This window comes from Eptatretus burgeri, chromosome 5 (genome assembly GCF_056783735.1).
Source record: "Eptatretus burgeri isolate ZD-2024b chromosome 5, Ebu_testis_v1, whole genome shotgun sequence".
Lineage (NCBI taxonomy): Eukaryota > Metazoa > Chordata > Myxini > Myxiniformes > Myxinidae > Eptatretus > Eptatretus burgeri.
In genome coordinates, this window is record NC_140965.1 from 54,541,356 (window position 1) to 54,561,519 (window position 20,164).

Sequence of the window (20,164 nt, forward strand, 5' to 3'; positions counted from 1 at the left end):
CTCAGCGAGGGAGACTCATGCGTGGATGAGGCCAATTGGCCGACCACATGCCTTTTGGTTGCAGCAGGTTGATCAGCATCTCAAGGACATGGGAATGGGCCAGGCATCTGCCTGGGGGATGGCCAGACAGAGGCCCCTGGAGTACCAGCAGAAAGTGGATGCAGCGATGTGCTACTCCGGTGCAGGCTCCGAATACCTGACCTGACCTGACTAACAGACAATATACAAGGGAAATGTTTTTTTTTTTAATGTAAAAACATAGAGGGATGAAATCTCAAAAAACAAATAAACCAGGTTGGAATGACACCACATTATGATTGCACAATACGACACCACAATCCTCTTATCGCTTACCATCAAGATATCTTTTAACATTTTACTTTTGTTTTGGGATTGTGATGGAACAACATAAAAAGATATTGTGATGCTAAACCAGAAGAGGATTGTGGTGATATATTGTGGCATCGTAATGTGGTGTCATTCTTCATTGTTATTCTTCTTATTCATCCATCACAAGCCCACAACAAAATTAAAATGTCAAAAGATACTGTGATGGTAATCCATAAGAGGATTGTGGTGTCATATTGTGCAATCGCAATGTGGTGTCATTCCTACCTTGTTTGGTTGTTTTTTTTAAGATTTCACCCCTCTCTGTTTTTATATACTTTTTAAACTTTTTTTATTCCTTTTCTTGTTTCTGCAATTTTTAAAGGAATAAAATGCTTAATGTTTTACATATTTTGGTATGGATTAAATCCATCTATGTTTTTAAATTCTGTTTATGGCACGTTGTACCCCTCTCCCACCCACCGCACCACCCTACCTCTCCCACGCCATCCCCCTCCTCACACCCCCCCACCCCATCCTCCCCATCCCACCCCCACCCCTACTCTATATATCCTGGCTTTTGGTTCAGTCCACTATGCAGATTACCACATATGCTGAAATGTTGATCCGATTATCCTTTTAAAAATAATAAAATGATTCATGTTTTATATATTTTTTTATTTTGGTATGGATTAAATCCATCTATGCTATTGTTTCAGTTGTTTCATGTAATACTTGTTTCAGTCGATTTGGGGGATGGTTTGGCCATGTATCGCTTTTGCAATCGTTCTGTCCTGTGTCCACTTACCCATCTCCCACAATCCTGGCTTGGTTTGGTCGAGTCCACATTTATATTCCCCCCCCCCCTTTCGTATACATTGTCGACACGGCTTAATGGTTAGGGTGGCTGGCTTGGGATCCTCGGGTCCTGAGTTTGAGCCCCGTTGGCTGCTGAATTAACACCAGGGGGTTGACTCAGCCTGTCATCCTTCCGAAGTCGACAAAATGAGTACCAGTGTACTGGTCCCGGTGTATGCCCGGTTAGAATAGGTGTACTATATCCCTGTGTGTCGTAAGAGGTGACCAGGGTTGACGTCAGGAAGGGTATCCGGCCAAAAAAAATTGCCTCCAGAAGGGAACCATGATTGCATGGAGCCCGCAAAAAGCTAACCCCTGCTCAGCAGGGGAAAATTGCTGTAAAAAGGCTGTTTTACATTGTCGAGGCTCACATGAGAGCTAAAGGCCCGGTCACACCTTGATGTTTTAGCCAGCGATGGCAACGTATTAAAATGTATCTAAAACGCTGGCTTACGTTGAACTTTTGATGTTTTTTTTTTAAAGATACGGACGTATTCATAGCGACTTGGTCTTATGTATAACGCATTGGTAACGGACACAGAACGTTTCGTTGTGTTATAGATAACTTATACCAACGAATGTTGAACCTGTTGTCGGCCTACACAACCGATGCCCAACGATAGTCTAACTTAGGCATAGCGCGTTGCACGCATCGCCAACGATGTCGTGACGTAGCCTATTAAAAGGCTGACGCACAACGATTCGAATCATAACTGCCGTAGAAATGGAAGTATCAACATCGCGGTCACACCTTGGCGATCTTGCCAGCGTATGCCGACCTAAGAAAAATGTGTCTAAAACGTTGGGGCACATCAAATACCGTATGAGTAAGTTTGGTATACGTGAGTAGAACGCTAAAGTACGCTATCATACGTCGTAGTAAGTAGAGTACGTCAAGAAATGTTAAACATGTTCAAAATTTTACGACGTACTCGGCGTATGACACACGTTCCGCATGCGATGGGGATAGGTTGTACACACGATATGTGGATGCTTACACACGTCCACAAAGGCTACTTATAAGCTACTCACAAGTCGAAACACTTCGCGGTAATGTCTTTTTTACGCGAAACTTATTTCTAACTTATGTTTGACGTGCTTTGAACCAATTCTTTACGTAGTCCCAACACACATCGACGTATGTAGATGTATTCCAATGACGTCTTCCGGTCGCCAAAAAAAAATAAATGAACGTGTTTCTAGGTTACAACTGCCATATAAAGACGTGTTCCCAGCAGTTTTGGGAATTGGTATATAAAAATGCTGCTCATAAAAGGGAACCCAACAGTGTTTTCGAGTTCCTTTTTGAGTCGATGTCCATGTCATCAGTATCAGTATTAGTATTAGTATTAGTAGTAGTTTGTTCATGTTGGCAGTAGTAGGTGAGTGTGGGGGGGGGGGTGTGGGTTATGATGGATCGTCCTTGCGTTTAACGATTTAAATGATAAACTCAACGATTTAAATGGCTGCATCTCCACTATTGAAAGTAGACGCTTGCGCTCAACAATTGGATTTTTTTACACTCAACGACTTTTAAACGGTACCACTCAACTATTTTCATTGTTTACAATGAACGATTTAAATTGCTGTCACTCGCCTTTGTTTTTTGACGCTGGGGTTTGGAAATTTGAAGCGTTTCTTCTGAACATGTTAAAACGCTCAAACTCGACTATTTTAAATAGACGCTGCCGATGGACAATTGGAATCATAGCCAAGCTAGACATCAAAGTGTGAACATCCTCGTCATGCCCAAGAAAAGTTTGAAGAATGCTGCAAATAAGTGTCCTGGCCGTGGCCATGGACGCTGACGCAAGGACGATCCATTATACCGACGTCTTTCAGCCTATGAGTAACTTAAAAGTAACGTCTGTCGATGTGTGGCAACGATCGCGTAACGTGCCAACAACACGTTAATCATAGGTTATAAATAAGTTTCGGGTACGCTAAACATTACCTCGGCGTGTCTCAACTTATGATTAACTTACAAGTAGCATGTGTTGACGTCTGTCAACGATCGCAGACCGTGCATACAACTTGTGGCCAGCGTAGCGGAACGTGCGAGTCATACGCCGGCATACGTCGTGAAATTTCAAGCATGAAAAAATTTGAGGACAACCAAAAAGTACAACGTTTAAAGCCAACGTACAACGACGTATGGCAGTGTTTTTCAGCGTGCTCTCAATGTTATCAAAACTTACCCATAACATATTCAACGTGTGCCAGCGTTTTAGAAAAAAAATTCAAAAATCGGCATACGTTGGCTGAAACGTCAAGGTGTGACCGGGCCTTAAGATTTATTTTCATATTAAAACGATTAATGTTTGATATATTTTTAAATTTTGGGTTGCTTGCACTAGCCCAGAGACAAAGTAACTTTCTTGCATTGGAATCACCATCATGGATTCAGCAGTTATTTAGTTATGTCGGGATACAGTTCAACATTGTTTTTGTAGGGTAAGAAGCAGAAGAAGAAGAAGAAGAAGAAGAAGAAGAAGAAGAAGAAGAAGAAGAAGAAGAAGAAGAAGAAGAAGTAGAAGAAGAAGCATAAGAAGCAGAATAAGCAGAAGAAGAAGCATAAGAAGCATAAGTTGAAGAAGTAGAAGAAGAAGAAGAAGAAGAAGAAGAAGAAGAAGAAGAAGAAGAAGAAGAAGAAGAAGAAGAAGAAGAAGAAGAAGAAGAAATTAGCGATTTAGCGATCTCTCGTGGCACTTTTGTGATGTATTCTGGCATCTTTTTAAGTCTTGGTAGTTCAGAAAATGCTTGAGAATAAAACGTGTGGCTTTTAAATGCTTATGACTTCACTCCATAGTAGCTTATGAGCCTATCATTATGTACACAATTTAATGAGTGGCCATTTTTCCCCATGTCATCCCTCTATATGGAGTACTACCATACTCTATGAAAAATGCCTAAACTAGTAAACAATATGTATCTGCCTGTACTTACAAACAATATATATATATATATATATATATATATATATATATATATATATATATATATATATATATATATATATATATATATGCCTGTACTGGCTGTGCATTAAGTGCGAATTTAACAAATGAATAGCGTTTTCTGGCCTTTCCTCAATAAAACAGTGGACCCTGATAAGTAAATAAGCAAAGATAAAGATAATGTATCAGAAATTAATAATCCATGGGATCGAATATCCAAAGGAACTTACTTGAGAATGAATTACAGTACATAGATGTTAAACGTAATACCCCAAAACATTCTGGAACAAATTCAAAACTGAAGGCACAACCAACTCGTATTGCTGCTCAGCAGGCAAGGCCCAGGCTTGACTTTTAGACCACCGAGTGGTCTTCATCCAGGATAGTGCAAGCCTCGTTTACTTAAGTACCCTCCCAAGGTGGAAGCCAAACGGGAGAGGATGTATGATTGGACCGTGCAAATGATAATGTTGTACCATCCAATTTACCACCCTAAGGTAGGAGATTAGTTACTGTTGAAGCAGTCTCGTGGCTGGGTGGATTCCCAATGGCTTCCCATCAACAGTCAAGGCAGTAATTTAAAATTTGGCCTGGGTACTCGCACGCAATGGTCTACTATTGCTCCAATTATATCTAAAAGGCCTACGCCCTCTATGATGCAACATCGTGCCCATGGTGCTTGCAGATGCCAGTTTTTAATTGGATCCCATTCCAGCAGAAATAAAATCCAGTGTAGGAAACTTAAAAGCAAGTATGCTACCTCGATTGAGCTGTCTTGTTTGAGCGACGATAGAGTACAAAAAGAAATCCCAATTGATAGTTAAACATGTTATGGTACCAATGAGCACATTTAGACATTTCTGGTTTGTTGACAGCAACGGGTCCACTGAAACTAGCTCATGATTAGAATATATAAACACTAATTACCTTCTCATTGTTTGAACAGTGCTCCAGAGGAAGAAAAAACAGACCACTATGAATTGTGTCACATCTCCAGACATCCAAAGTTTGGAATAACCCAGTGATCAGTGAAGGAGGCCATGTACTTACTAATCAAAGACAAGGTGCCTTACATCCTGTATGGTCCACAATAATACAACATCTTTGCCTGACTGGTTCTATTATCAGTGAAGCAGTTATCGAGATCATCTCTACTGGGAAAATGAAACCTGCTTTGAGAATCCTCTTTTATATATCCCTTCTTATGATGGTGAATGTAATGGTATTGCAATTAGCAGCACATGAAAAGGTCTCTGGATCAAATTAAACCAGATATGGGTATATCTGTCAAACAGAGCAGATCCGTCAGCAAGTGTAGTTCCACAATCTCAGTTTAAGAGAAAAAAACTGTTTGGTAAAATTTCCTACAATGACACAAAAGAAATGTGTGGCGACAAATGGGTTAAACCTGGCCCAAGACCTTTAGGAAGAGGGGGTGTGTGGAGAAGATGGTTTGGGTGGGTGAGGTTGAAGGAGGGGGGGGGAGCACTCCATGAATGGATGCCAAGTGTGGCTGTGTTTGATTATTGGCATTGTTTAATCAGATATATAGCAGTTCTGAATTTCTGCTCATGGTAGTGAATGATTGTGTGGATGTGTTTTCAGTGTGGTGCGAATGTGGTGTTTTTGACTGAAAATGTATTTGAATGACGTGTAGGTTTAGGGCGTTCCCCCCCCCCCCCCAGGGATAGATGGATATGGCCTTCATATGCAGCGCTCATTGAATGTGGAAGGAAATAGAAATAGGAGAATGAATAAAGAATATATAATTTCCGTTCATTTAAATAAATCTATAAAACAAAGCACGTAGCTCTTGTTTTGTGGTTGCATTTCATCGGAATCTTTAGTTACCCACATTTTAAGGTCATAATGATCATAATAAGAAAAATAATGCCTGCTAATTTGACGTGTCTCTTGGAGGGAGGGATAATCATGTGATTGATCCTCGAAGGTAAATAATCCCACCAGGTGTCTACACTGACACCTTATGACCTTACAATCGACATTCGCATGCTTTACATATACCAGGTAACAAACGCGTATTGCCTCGGAAATTAAACACCACGAAGATGGAACGTTTCTGAGATACGGAGTCTGAAAGAAGCAACAGCTCAAAGAGATCATGTCACGAAGGTATGACGTCACAAAGGTGGCGGTGTATCGAGCATTAATGCCATACCGGGAACGTGAGAAGGACAAATCCAGCCTCTCTCTTTCTCTTCCTCTCTGTCTCTCGAACCGTCTTCTCTTGCTTGACTGTGAGCTGCAGCTTCGGTGCTGTTGTGTTCAGTCTGCTCCAATCACGTGTCTCTGTCTCTGGCCTCCCTCCCGCACCCTTCCCTCCCCTCGCTGAAGCCTTCTGTTGGAAATTAACCATTGAGAGCACACTCTCGTTCCCCTGGCCTGTGTTACGTCATTGTTAAAACATCGACTCGATACCCCCACTGTAATTTGAGTGGTACTGTCAGATTGTAAGTTTATTTATTTATTTATTTATTACAATATCACAATTTCAATTGGACCCTTGTGAACTCCTGTTTCACTGACTTCGACCAGTGATCGTTAAGTTATAATTAAGGCTAATGATAGTTGATGTTATCAACGAGTTATCCACGGCTGTTGTTTATTTGAACATTGTGGATGTTGGCTGCGTGCGATGTAAGTATAAACCGGTTGAATTACTGAGACGTGAAAACTTCCATGGAATTTCAAAACATGGCTCAACCTCCCAGTTTAAAATGAATTATGGTCACTCGAGAAGAAAAATCAAACTTGAAAAGTAGATACAACTTCAGTTGTTTGATGTCTTGATTTTTGATCGATGGCCTAAAACATCTATCTACAAGCGGTCTTCATTGCTCATAATTTTTGAACCGACTGGAGTATATTGATGACTATGATGATCAGATGACATCAAGTTCCCCACTGAGGTCTGTTCCTGGAAAAGGAAGGGGAATGAGTTGTAGCTCAACCACCTATGATTCTGAATGCAAATCTTTTAATCTTGGCACAAGAGCATATTGCACTAATTGCTGAGGTTAGTGAAGCATTGTTCTCAAGTTGTGAGCTTTTGTTTGCTCTTCTCAGAGAAGAGGGAAATTGAAGTTCTTCTTTTAAGTGTGTCGTATTGTTTTCTCTGCCAGGAATCAAGCGGAAACAACCTCATTGGTTCAAGCTGGAACATTTCCATCACACTGTATTCCTTTCCTGGCTGACTATTAAGCAGTTATTATAGTACCTTTGTAAAACTCAAAAATAAGTCTTCTTTGAAACTTTAAAGTATTTTTTTTCCATATAAAAAGTTTGTCTCATGGAAGAGCTGGACGACACATGATGGTAAGTCACCACACTGCCATTGAGGACAACAGAGGAGGACAAGCGGACATTAGTTAGATGGATCCCATTCCAAATGGAAAGTTTAGGTCTCGTGGAAGAGCTGGATGACAGAATATGATACGTCACCGCACTGCCATTGAGGTCGTCAGAGGAGGACAAGCAGACAATGGTAAGATAGATAATGGTTGACTCGGCAGGAAGAGATCAAATCGATAGACAAGTAGACAAAATACAATAAAAGACAAGCGTGCTTTTTCGGTAACACATAGGAGAGGCTATTAGCATTGTTTTGCATCTGGCTTTAAACCTTTTTGATCACTCCATGGTCTTTATGATTGATGGACCATACTACCTGGAGGTCAGGACAATCTTTAATTCTGGTAGTTACTTTCATGACATGTTATCGTATCTTGTCTGCAAATGGCTGAGCGACTTATTAGTGGTGTAAATATTGTTACAGATCCGGGGTTCGAGTTTCGCCAGGAGGGGAAGTGCTCGAATTCCTCCCAAACACCTGGTCCTGAGGCCACCGGGCACAAATAACTTTGTGCTCTGGTGGGTTTTTAAGCAACCATGAATGCCTATTGGTACTGCCAATGCTGGCAGGGTTTCACTACTTTGCGTAGCACCTTACCTGTGGAAGGACGCACCAATGGGTGGGGGGGGGGGCATCAATGCCCTCATTGTCACGGCCCACGGTAGTATCGTGCCCTCAATGCATACTTGCGTTAACTTACCTGATCATGTGCAGCCGAGCGGAGCTGCCAACTACGCACCGGCTAACAAGAGCCAATCAATGGGGTAAAATTTCTCTGTTACACCACATACGGACAATGCTGGATCAATGGAGGAAAGGACGCTACAACCTAGGTACATTTATAACAAGCACATTTATTTATAACATAGGCGAGGAAAGGGCTTGTGGCACAATAATCACAGGTATTATAACAAAAACATGTACAGCAGGGAAAAGCAAGGATGGATGAGGTGCAGCAAAAGAAAATACGGTCGGACCCCGCTATTCACGGGGGATATGTACCTCGAAAATGCTGCGAATCGCGAATCCACAAATAGCAGCAGGGTATCTTACTATAATTCACCGTCTGTATGTCCGTCTGTTCCCAGGTACCGCAAAAACGGCTGAACTGATCGCAACCATTTTTTGGTGTGTAATCCTGGGACACCGTGGAGTAAAATAGGCATAAATATAATAACATGACCCCCTTGATGGCTCCCACAGGGAGTGGGTGCTTCTAGTCTTACTATAATTCACTGTCTGTCTGTCTTTCTGTTCCCAGGTACCGCAAAAACGGCTGAACCGATCACAACCATCTTTTGGGTGTATAATCCTGGGACCCCTTGCAGTAAAATAGGCATAAATATAATAGCATGACCCCCTTGACGGCTCCCGTAGGGAGCAGGTGCTTCTAGTTGTTTCAATGGAAAAAGTGGGGTGGGTTCCTGACTGTTCAATATTCATGAGGGAAAAATCAAAAACCCCATGAAAAACTGCAAAAACGCCCACAAAAACCATGAATATGCATGCAAAAAACTACAAAAATGCAAAAAATACAAAAACACTCATGGAAATGTGAAAAAAGAAATGTGAATATGCAAAGCACAGGGCCACGAATGTCAAAGCAGGTCACATTTTATAAACCACGAATATGCGGGGTCTGTGAATAACGAATCTGCGAATGGCGGGCTCCGACAGTACACATATATGCAAAAGAGGACATAGTGCAGAGCTAACCTGATCCTAATGTTATGCAAACTTAATTATGCTAACAAAACAAGAACCATCAGAATCATTCCCAAGGAAGGTTAGAGAGTAAAGAAAGAGAGAGAAAGTTTGAGGTGTTTGCGACCTCTTTTATACCTGGCGTGGCCGATGGGCCCACACTTCCTAGTCACTTAGGAGGGTGAGGAGGGGAGGAAAACTGAGGTGTCTACTGTGCATGGTTGTTGGGAGGTGCAAAAATGAGGTGTGTGGTGATTGCAGATGAGGTACAAAGAGGAGGGTATAAAGATGTGGATCAGGCGGTTTTGAAATAGAGGAAAGAACGTGTAAGATGATAGTCCTAATCATCAGTATAAGAGGTATGTATGTGTAAGTACTAATGGTTTAAGGTGGCGCTCAGTCTGGTGTCTCCCACTCGCAGGTGGACTCCATTCACTTCCACCACTCCATGACACCAGGAACAAGAAAGGGCAGGCCAGATGTGAGAAGAGCGGGTGGGCCAGATGAAAGAACAGCAGAGAAGAGGGTGGGCCAGGTCAAAGAGCGCAGGGCGGGCCAGATGAGAGAGCCATGTTTAATAATTCCCTGGCGGGGGCGGCACTTCCAAGCAGAACGATGGGTGTTTTCCCCAAGCCCTCTTGGTGTACGGCCTATTGCCCTGGTGCTAGCTCCACATGGCTACAGTCACTCTCAACCTGGGCATGGAACGGAGCTCTGAGAATAACATGGTGCCGGAGTATCTGGTGGCGCTCTCCGGCCACAAACATGCATTGGACACCCAATGAGGGTCGCAGTTGAGTGGAACGCTAGCACTATCCTCATGATGCTGAATGTAATTTGGTGCACTCTTGTGCTCTGAGCTAGATGCCAGAACATCCAGATACGAGCATCTAAAATGGTACACTCCCTCCCCCCCCCCCCCCGCCCTGTCTCCTGCTAGTTCAGAGGTTGGTGGTGAACATTGTTGGTGATGGTGGTTGAGCGATATGTGCAGTGGTGTAGCGGTAAGCATATCCGTGATGGTTGAAGTGTTGTGGTTGTGGTGGTTAATGGCAATGGTAAGCAAGCATAGGCTGTTGTGGGGATTGTTAGGAAGGTGTTGTGGTGGTCATATGAAGGGGGTGGCATTGTGGTTTGAGTATGGCAAAGGTCTGAGGTGATGTGCCATTGGAGAATGGCGCAAGGTTTAAATGTGAAAGGGCACCCATATGCAAATAAGCTGCTTGCATGCAAGTATGCGTGAAGAGAAGGTTCTGTGTATGAAGTGAAATAAGGAAAGGATAAAGAATGGGAATAAAGACCTTCTGAAAAGCCCTCATAACACATTTTGTCCCATAAACCCATGAGACAATAGGGAAGGGCTATCTAAAACAAATACGAATGAAACAACTGTCTCGGGACCGCTATGTGTTGTGTGCCATTGCCAAGGGGGGAGCGACAGCTTCTCATAACCGCAACAATGTTTTTGTTTTATTGACAGGTCCATTCAGACTTCAAATGGCACTCAAAGCTACTTTATATAATTTTAATCATTGAAGAGGAATGACAGTATTAAGAGTCGTCTTATCAGTTGAGGATTTAAAATCCGACACAAATGGGTTTTTTATGAACCACTGGCACCTGAGAATATTATTATTATTACGAAGGATGGGGTACATACTGTTGTGAGCCGGGGGGCGGTGGCGAGGAACGGCCGCCAGCTGGAGCAGTAGAGCCGTCTCCCAACGAACACCCGGAATTGCAGGTCGTAACCTTCAGACAACTCCAAAGGTCACAGGTCACTTAAGGACCGTGATCACCAATTCTCTGACGGCGTGGGGTATGGCTAATAGGCAAATTTCAATAAACCTAAGTACCCACGTCGTCAAATTACCGGGGAAGTCACACCCTCAACGGACTCTGTCGAACCGGGTCGCTCTACCGACCTCGGTCCAGTGTAACCGAGCGGAATTACCAAAGTCCAGCGGTCCAAATGAAAACTTACAGCCCAATCGGCTTACTGGTTCTCAAGCATGAACCGTGCTGGGTCAATAATAGAAAGCACAACAACGAGCTGGTACATTGAACAATCGGGGTTTATTTATAATGGGGCAGGGGAGCACAAAGAGCAGATTTAAAACCGAATATGAGAAATGCAATTTATATACAAACAAACACTGAGCAATTTCTACTTAAGGCCAGGGCCCACGGACACACACACACACACACACACACACCCAAAAGAAATGGACCCCGTCAGGTCTTTATTGGACCCTCCAGCCAAGGAGGAGAGGTCAGCTGGGGAGTCAAGTTCTGTCTGGGTACCTGTCCGCCTCGTGCGGTCACACCGGACTCCAACCCACCATGGTGGGACTCGAACCCACGACCCGGAATCCACCGAGCCCACGATCCTGGCTGCTCGACCACCACCACCACCACGAGGAGCCCTGCAAAAGACCGCTGACGACGACGACTCTAACGACGCACACCAAGAGTAATGGCCACGATGACTGCTCTACTCTCTTCTTGACGACCACTCTTCTCTTCTCTTTCGCGAGGTCCGAGGGATTTCATCCCCTGGCCACTCGCCTCCTGATTGGATGGTTGCATCGCGCGATTCGCCGGCCGTCCCTCATTGGACAGGCCCACGGTAGGTGGGGCAACTCCCACCCTTCTGGGTGGAGTCCCGATCTGAGGCGATGAGCCTCCTAATTGGACGAAGGGCAGAGTCGGAGCTGAGGCGATGACCCTCCTGATTGGAGGAGGTCCGGTGGGAGGAGGGAACCTCACCCCTGTACGTGACACGTTGCACGTGGGCGATGGTGCGAGAACAAAGGATTGATTGGAGATGTAAAAAACCTGACTATAAAAGAAACCCACAGCGCACACATGAAATTAACCCATTAGACAGAAGGACGGGACCCTGACTATAAACACATACTTATCGAAATAACTGAACTACGGAGACTGCTGTTTGTTTGTGTGCAAATGGCTGCCAGATTCATAACAATACTATGTACCAGCTGGGATGTTAAGTTCATGTGGGTAGGTGTAGAATAATCCCAGTCATTTTTAAGGGTGTGTAACTTACATTGTATTTTTATTTGGTGTCTGTATGTATAAAAGGGGGTATTTTCCTCTTTGGACCAGATGTTGTTATTGTTCATGAGAGGGCACTATTTAGCATTTGTCTGTACTTCCTGTGCACAACGTTGGAGACACGACACAAGAAAGGAAGTTACTTTGTGTGAGTGGTCGTCGTCGACATTCGCACAGGCTCAGGGACATACGTGTGGTCTCCCGACGGAGAGACCCTGACGACTGACCCAACCACATGTCAGAGGCTTCTTGGGTTTCTTTGCAGTCTCAGACCTTCAGAATGAAGCTTTATTTTCGCCGACTTGCAAGAGGATTTGCCGATCCTAATAGCACCATCGACCCCAAGACCCTGGTCAGCGAATCTCTTAAACTTCATGTAAATATGTTTTATTAATGTTAATATGTAGTTTAGCCTACTTTTGAGTGAATTGTTAAAATATTATAACAGTATCCAAAATACTATCCAGAGCCATGTGATTTCATGAATGTCATTGTACACTGAATAGTGAAATCAGTCTATCATTATGTGCCAAACTCTGTTAGATACAAGTGTTAGGACTTCTATGAGAAGCTGACTAATGTCACCAAGTTCTGTATGTGTTGCATGTCTTGTGTATTGCCTCACAGGAAAGTGTTATGGCTCTGTTATATGTAAACAAGGCTGGCCATGCTGATATCTAGTTTATAGTAATGGCCAAAATGTGTTTTTTTTTATAAAATAATAAGTACAATCATATGTAATATTATTTTACTCGGGTTGCGTCAGATGAGTGCCATCATGACTGGTGGTACTTATATGTATACCGGGGATCCAATTGTGGTTATGATTCATTGCCATGGTTCAGACATCATGCTGAGGTAAACAACGATTCTGAGTTGACTGATGTGTTTGTGTGTAGTCCAGTGGCCATAACACACCACAAATGTATTGTATAACATTTCTGTAAATAGCAGTTTCTGAGATATGTGATAAAACCTCTTGATTATTTTAATGGTTAGCCCACATGGACTGATACAGTGTCCCAGACATCATTATTAGTGTATGTAATGACTTTATGCAACATGTGTCATTACATTGTAACCATCTCATTGCAACACTGGCTATTCTATGCATATCATTTAATGGATGTTTCTGTTTTATTCTGTAGTATTAGTACGTGCCCGTACGTGCGTGGCCGTACGTGCATATAATAATAATAATAAAACTTTAAAACCGCTTGCCAGAAACAACCACACAGGCCGTTCCTTCGCTCTCGCGTAGCCGTACATGCAAAAAAGAAACAATACAAAAAAAAACTTTAAAACCGCTTGCCAGAAACAACAACCACACAGGCCATTCCTTCGCTCTCGCGTGGCCGTACGTGCGTGCCCATACGTGCGTGGCCGTACGTGAAAAAAAAAATTAAAACCGCTTGCCAGAAACAACAACCACACAGGCCGTTCCTTCGCTCTCGCTTGCCCGTACGTGCATGGCCATACGTGCGTGACCGTACGTGCAACCCCCCCCCCAAAAAAACTTTCAAACAACCACACAGGCCGTTCCTTCGCTCTCATAAACGACGACTGGATTGGGGCATTGCGTTTAAGAAAATCGAGAAAGAAATCGAGAAAGAGATCGAGAAAGTACAGAAATCGAGAAAGAAAGATTACAATAAGTCCATAAATCGAGAAAAATCGAGAAAATCGAGAAAGAATACAGTAAGTCGTCACTATCCGGAAGTCCGGAAGTTAAGTCCTCACTGTCCGGAAGTTCACATATCGCAGTTACGATTATTCGCAATTTAGTTTTAATGGCCAATTATTCAATTAGCGCCAACGTATTTTGCCTTTTCGCACTGTCATCGCAAGGAAAAACACAAAGAGAAGAGAAGAGAAAAGAAAAAAAGAAAAAAAATGTACGTGCATGGCCATATGTGCAAAAATAAAAAAAAATAAAACTTTCAAGCAACCACACAGGCCATTCCTTCGCTCTCGTAAACGATGACTGGATTGGGGCATTGTGTTTATCTATAAATGCGCATACAAAATCAAGCAATTATAAGAATACAGTAAGTCATCACTATCCGGAAGTCCGTACGTTGTAACCCGTAATGGGGGACGCGGCTGAGAATCTCTTCCCCATCTTGTCATTGGTTGGTAAATAAATGGCCATAACTTGGGAAGCACTTGTCCGATTAATATCAAACCTTGAAAAGGCACATACTCAGGTCCTCAGCAATATAGCTGGCAAGTTTCAATTCAATCAGACCAGTGGTTGTCGAGAAACAGCGGTCACACACACACACACACACACACACACACACACACACACACACACACACACACACACACACACACACACACACACACACACACACACACACACACACACACACACACACACACACACACACACACACACACACACACACACACACACCTGGAATTATAGATAGATAGTTTGCAGTGTGGTGTAACATCTGGGTGACACCACTGCCCTCTGTAGATTACTGAACTTTTTGACACTGAATTCACCAGGTAAATTTGTTGTTAAACCCAAGATTGTGCTGCTTAAGTTGAAACTGCATTGTTTTGTGACTGTAACCAGAATAACACTGAGTGTCATGAACAAGTAGCCATAAGTGCAATAAAACTCAGTCAATCTAATTCATCTTTGTCTGTTTATCTTTAAGTAGAGAGCACACATGTAACTCAGTTTCATTTTTTGGTGTCAGAAGTGGGATGCTTAACCAAGTTTATACTTTTTTTTGAAGTTTAAGAAAGCAGAAATATAATTTAGAGGACAGTGATTGAACCCAAGATGGTTGACGAGAAGATTTAGGAGCTGGAGGCACAATTTCAAGAACTTCGGACATGGAAAGACAGCATGGTCCCACCACCACGAGTACAGCAAGTGCCACCGCCAATTATTAATGTAAAGGTACCCTCCAGTAAGAATGGTTTCTGGTAAAGCAGATGAAAGTGTATCTGATTGGGTGGAACATGTGAGGGGGGTTATTCTCGGTATGGAATCTTGTGATGCTGTCAGGTTTCTTTTGTGTAATTTCGAAGTAGCTGCACATGAAGAAGTTAAGTTTCAGCTACTTCCTATATGCAATAACTCGGAGGAGATTTTGAGGTCTATAGGGTTATAGATGAAGCTTTAGGCGAATGCTTAAATGCGAGACCAGGACCATTCTGGTGCAACCCTTTTCTCATCCAGTTACGACAATGTCTGTGTGCATGAAAACAAGAGGACAGGGAGACTCTTTGGGATTTTTCCAGAATAATGATGGAGTTGATGGAACAGCTGGATAAAAAAGATTCATGACTTAATGGAGACCGGGACCAGGTACTATGTGAATCGTTGGCTGAGAACATGCGTGACAAATTTCTCTGTCTAGGGCTTAAGAAAACTCTTCGAGACCAGCCAGACATCACTTTTTCTGAATTGAGAAGGACCACCATTCATTGGTAGATTGGGAGGAGGAAGATGAGGACAGAATAAAAAGAACACCTCGAGCAGCCATTAACCAGGTGGAGGGCGTATGCACCACTGTTAACACAGAACCTTCCCACAGCGAAAACTTCAGTCAGCTTTCTAAAGAAATTTGACAGCAGCCCATGCTGAACTCCTGAAAGTGATAGGTGAACAAAGTTCATAATCAGATGACTATTGCTGAAATTGTAGATCTTATTGGATGCTATGCATGTGGGCACATGGGTCATTTAAAGAGGGATTGCCCAGCCAGAAGCGGAAGCCACCCAAGTCAAAGTGGTTAATCGGGAAATGAATCGAACTGTGAAGGGTGACAAGAGACATTGTCCAGACTCATCAATCAAAGATATCCATGAATGAATTATTGATCCAAGTATGATTGTGGAAGCAAGTGTCACAGGCAACCATGTTTCATGCCTTGTTGATACAGGTTCCATGGTGTCATTGTTGTCAGAACATTTCTTCAATCAACATATTCAACCTCGAGGTGTTGCTCGGCAGGAGCCCACGGAGTGGTTAAAACTCAAGGCTGCAAATGGACTGTTTGCCGTATGTTGGGTATGTTGAGGGAGCTTGAGGTGCATGTGATGGATAACAAGTTGGCTGGATGTGGTATGCTGGTCACCAGGGATATCTTAGGTGGTGAATCTTCGAAAGACAGTGTTTCGGTGTTCTTGGGAATGAATGTTTTGAAGGAGATACCAGATGTACCAGTGCTCTTATATAAATCCAAGAAAACACAGGCACCTGGATTCAGCACAGTTATTGAAAGTGGCAGGAAATCGTCCATTTTGTGTGCTGGTGCAGTCCATGTGCGAGGTTGGTGTTACTGAGACAACAGATGATGAACTGTCAACAGTGGAACCTACCGTGGAGTTGTCGGCAAAAGGGGTGATCATATAAGTTTGGTGACATTCCATCCAGATTCCATAAATATCATTAATCCAGGAGCTTCCCAATGTAAGATTGCCACCCTAGATATGGGCAGGGTTGCTGATGACTGTTGCAGACATCCACATTGATGGGTTTGGCATGGAGCTTTGGCCATCGGATGTCGGGGAGGTTCAAGTGGAGATCAACTTACCTGAATGCTTTATTTTATCAATGTTTGAACACCACTGTGCCAAATTGTCAACAAACCTGGAGTTGGACGAGGAGCAGACTGCAAAGGTCTACAACCTGCTACTACAACACCGAAGGGCCTTTGCTTTAAGAGATGAAGTGGGTGTAACAGACGTAGTAAAACAACAAATTATTATGTAAGACGAACAGCCAGTCCATGTAGCCTATCGCAAGCTTCATCCATACCAAGTAGAAGAAGTTATGTTACACATTAACCAACTACTGAAGCAAAATATCAAAGAGAGCAACTCAATTTATGTCAGTCCTATAGTCTTGGTTAGGAGAAAGAATGGCAAATTGAACTATGCATAGACTTCAGGAGATTAAACCTCAAGACAACCAAGGATGCATTTCTCTTACCGAAGATAGAAGAATTGCTGGACACCATATGTGGAGCAACCCTTTTCTCAATTATAGATCTTCAATCAGCATACAACCAAGTGGAGGTTGAGAAAGACCGCCACAAAACAGCCTTCACAACACCCATGGAATTGCATGAGTACAACCGCATACCGTTCAGGCTTTGTGATGCCCCCAGTGACCTTCCAGTGACTGATGCTGGTTATTTTCTGAGAAGAGGTACATCAAGACATCTTGATATATCTAAACAATATTATCTTGGATTTGACATCCTTTGAGGAGCATCTTCATAAATTACATCTGGTTCTAATGAAGTTGGAGGATGCAGGGCTCAAAATCGAATCCAATCAGTGTGACTCATTCAGAGCTTCAGTCCAGCATTTGAGACATGTCGTCAGCAAAGATGGCATTGCCACAAACCCTGCCAGGGTAGCTGCAGTCAGGGATTGGCCCACTCCAACACGTGTTCAGAAGCCGAGAGCATTTTTAGGTCTGCTAGCTACTACTGCTGGTATGTGAGGGGTTTCACACAGATTGTAGGGCCCTGACAAAAGTTGGTAAATAAGGTTGGGGGTAGGAAGAAGCAGAAGAGGACCACTGGCAACTTAAGTTCCAAACAGTGGCAGTGGGACCAAACTTGCCAAGAGTCATTCTTGAAAGCTTGAAAACTGCACTTACTACTGCTTCTATCCTGGGTTTCCCAGACTTTACCTTGCCATTTATAGTGGAAACAGATACTCGCCACCATGGATTGGGGCTGTTCTTTCACAGAACCAGGATGGTCAAATCAGGGTGGTCCGCTATGTGAGTAGAAGTCTTCGGGGATCCAAAAGAAACGTCCAACTACATCAGCACGAAGCTGGAACTCTTGCCTATGAAGTGGGTGATATCTGATAAGTTCCGAGATTACCTCATTAGATCTACCATTACTGTATTTATGGATAAAACTCCCTTGAAACACTGTATGTTCAATCAACGGTGAAGCTGAGAACAGCTGAGCAAAGATGGGTGTCTCAGTTGGCTCAATTTGATTTTTGACATTATGTACCATGCCGGCAAGTACAAGGGGAATGAGCATGGTTTATCCCATAGGCCACATGGGACTGGTGACAGCAGGTACCAGGATTAAGATGAAGTATCAAAAGCCTTTCACGTGACAGTAGTGTCTCAAGAGGTATAACATGTGCTGTTGACTGCAGCAGTATGCACGGCAAGCTGCGGGGAGGATATTTCTGGTGATGACCGAGAGGAGCTCCCATATCTTTCACAAGAAAGATTTTATCTTCAAGCAGGTCACAGATTCAATCATTGGCAGTTTTACCACCACTGGTCAAGCGAAACCAGGCCAACTGCGGCACAGAGGAAGGCAGAACCTCCTGGCTTCACATATCTGTTGAAGCAGTGGAGCAAGATCAAACCTGATGATGGATTACTCATGAGGAGACCCAGGAACCATGGAAGGAGAAGATACAACAGGTTGTGCTCCCATCTAGCTTGAAGAAAATGGTGTTGGAGAGCTTCCATGACAAGCTGGGACACTAGGGACATCAAAGAATGGAACGGCTAATATGATTATGTTCGGCCTGAGATGTTCATTGACCTGAGATGTACTGGCCTGAGATGTACCATGATGTACTATGAAGACCACTGGCCTGAGATGTACCAAGACATGAAGGAATGGATTGGATCATCTCAAAGATGTAGCTTAGCCAAGTCCCCAGCCATTAAGATCCAGACACCGATGGGGAGTTTGTTAGCGGATAGGCCTCTGCAGATCATAGCAATAAAATTTATCTTGTTGGACACAGCGTCTAATGGCCTTGAGAATGTGTTGGTGATGACTGCTGTCTACACATAGTTTTCAGTAGCTGTACCCACCAGGGACAAATAGTCCACTACTACACAAAAGCTATGGTGAAGTAATGGTTCCTATGCTACGGAGTGCCACAAAGCATACACTAAGATCAAGGCCGGAATTTTGAGGCTGATTTGATCAACGATCTCTATTGGATTTATAGGATCAAGAAGATCAAGAAGATCAAGAAGATTTATAGGATCAAGAAGAAACAAGAAGTTCTACATTTCTTTTTCATAAAATTTTTTGTTAATTTTCAGTTCAATAAACGATCGTTGCAATTTTTTGTCTTCTCCTCCATTTGATTTTTTCGAAGTTTCACTTGAAATGTGGAATCTTGTCCAACTGTGGGACCAGTACATATTGACGAATCAAACCAAATATTTGCCTAAAATATTTATGGGTTATAAGAAACAAGGGGACACCCCTTCTGACAATTTTCAACAAATTTCATTTTTTTACCACCATGAGTGAAACACCCTAATATACATACAGGGTAGCCCTAAAGTTACTTTACCCCTGATAAATTTCTCGCACTTCCCTCCGTCCCTTCCCCCCTGCCCTCGCCCGCTATGGTATGCGGAAACACTGACTCAGAAGAATGATGAAGCACATACAGATACAATGACAATTTAATTATTGTAAGTACTGTGCAATAAAACCTATATATTAAAAGAGTTCAAGAACAATGTTTCACTGGGAAGGGGTAAAGGGACTTTCAGGCCACTATATATATATATATATATATATATATATATATATATATATATATATATATATATATATATATATATATGTTGTTGTTCGCCTTTCGGCTGCTCCCTTTACGGGTCACCACAGCGGATCATCCGTTATGATCCGCATACTGATTTGGCATAGGTTTTATACCAAATGCCCTTCCTGACGCAACCCTGGTCGCCTCTTACGACACAGGGATAAGGATTGGGTTTCACCATGATTCTGGCCTCCAGCACAGAGCACCCATCCTCAAGCGATCCTCCAACCCAAACCTCCGAGTAGCCAGATTACAGGCGCACGCCACTACGCCTGGC

At 43.0% G+C, this 20,164-nt stretch overlaps 1 protein-coding gene across 4 annotated transcripts in view; it reads right to left on the reverse strand.

Annotated features, from left to right (window-relative positions):
* Positions 1–20,164, reverse strand: part of LOC147026457 (uncharacterized) — a 121,368-nt gene that overhangs the window by 74,968 nt on the left and 26,236 nt on the right. For 2 of the 4 annotated variants that reach the window (XM_085881889.1, XM_085881891.1), the window contains exon 1: positions 6,322–6,479. The exons of 1 other annotated variant lie outside the window; for it this stretch is intronic. The gene's annotated coding sequence lies outside the window, so the exon portion shown is untranslated. Of the gene's footprint in view, positions 1–6,321; positions 6,480–20,164 lie in introns of those variants that run through there. One more of the 4 variants, XM_085881892.1, reaches the window with a different exon arrangement.